Source organism: Arachis duranensis, chromosome 10 (assembly GCF_000817695.3).
Source record: "Arachis duranensis cultivar V14167 chromosome 10, aradu.V14167.gnm2.J7QH, whole genome shotgun sequence".
In the NCBI taxonomy this organism is placed as follows: Eukaryota; Viridiplantae; Streptophyta; class Magnoliopsida; order Fabales; family Fabaceae; genus Arachis; species Arachis duranensis.
In genome coordinates, this window is record NC_029781.3 from 44,899,408 (window position 1) to 44,900,605 (window position 1,198).

Below are 1,198 nucleotides of genomic sequence, written 5' to 3' on the forward strand. Positions count from 1 at the left end.
TACCCAGGGAAACTCGTAACTCCGATAGTGGAAGTGCAAATCACAATTATCCATAATTCAGCATAAACATGCATGAATTCTCATCCATGGATCAACATCCATATCAGCCATTCCGGCTCACGGTTAAATCCATAACCAGCCATTCTGGGCGTTTAAACGCCAGAAATCCTTTTTCACTGGGCGTTTTTCTGAACGCCCAGGATGCTGCACACCTGGCGTTAAACGCCCAGAATGGAGCCCATTCTGGTGTTTAACGCCCAAAATGGCACCATTCCTGGCGTTAAACGCCCAGAATGGCACCCATTCGCCAGTAAGCTCTTTTTCTCTGCTTTTTGAGCTGAATCCTTCTGTAACTCTGTGAATTCCTTCATTTTTGATACTTGCCTCTGTAAGAATAATTCATACAACTTCCTAATGACTGGGTTGCCTCCCAGCAAGTGCTTCTTTACTGTCTTTAGCTGGACCTTTACTGAGAATCACTCAAGTCTCAGTTTTGAGCATTTCTCAAAATTGCTTTCAAGATAATGCTTGATTCTCTGTCCATTAACAATGAACTTTTTGTCAGAATCAATATCCTGAAGCTCAACATATCCATATGGTGACACTCCTGTAATCACATACGGACCCCTCCACCAGGATTTGAGTTTTCCCGGAAATAGTCTGAGCCTAGAGTTGAAGAGCAGAACTTTTTGTCCTGGCTCAAATACTCTGGTTGACAACTTCTTGCATGCCATTTCTTTGCCTTTTCCTTATAAATTTTTGCATTTTCAAAGGCATTGAGTCTGAACTCCTCTAGCTCATTTAGCTGGAGTAATCTTTTTTCACCAGCTAACTGAGCATCCATGTTTAGGAATCTGGTTGCCCAGTAGGCTTTATGTTCCAGTTCCACGGGCAGATGACAGGCCTTCCCATACACCAGTTGGTATGGAGAGGTTCCTGTAGGAGTCTTGAATGCTGTTCTGTATGCCCACAGGGCATCATCCAAGCTCTTTGCCCAATCCTTTCTTCGGGCTATCACAGTCCGTTCCAGGATTCTCTTTAGCTCTCTGTTAGAGACTTCAGCTTGCCCATTTGTCTGTGGATGATACGGAGTTGCCACTTTGTGGCTAATTCCATATCTAACCATAGAAGAGTATAGCTGTCTATTGCAAAAATGAGTGCCCCCGTCACTGATTAGTACTCTGGGAACACCAAACCT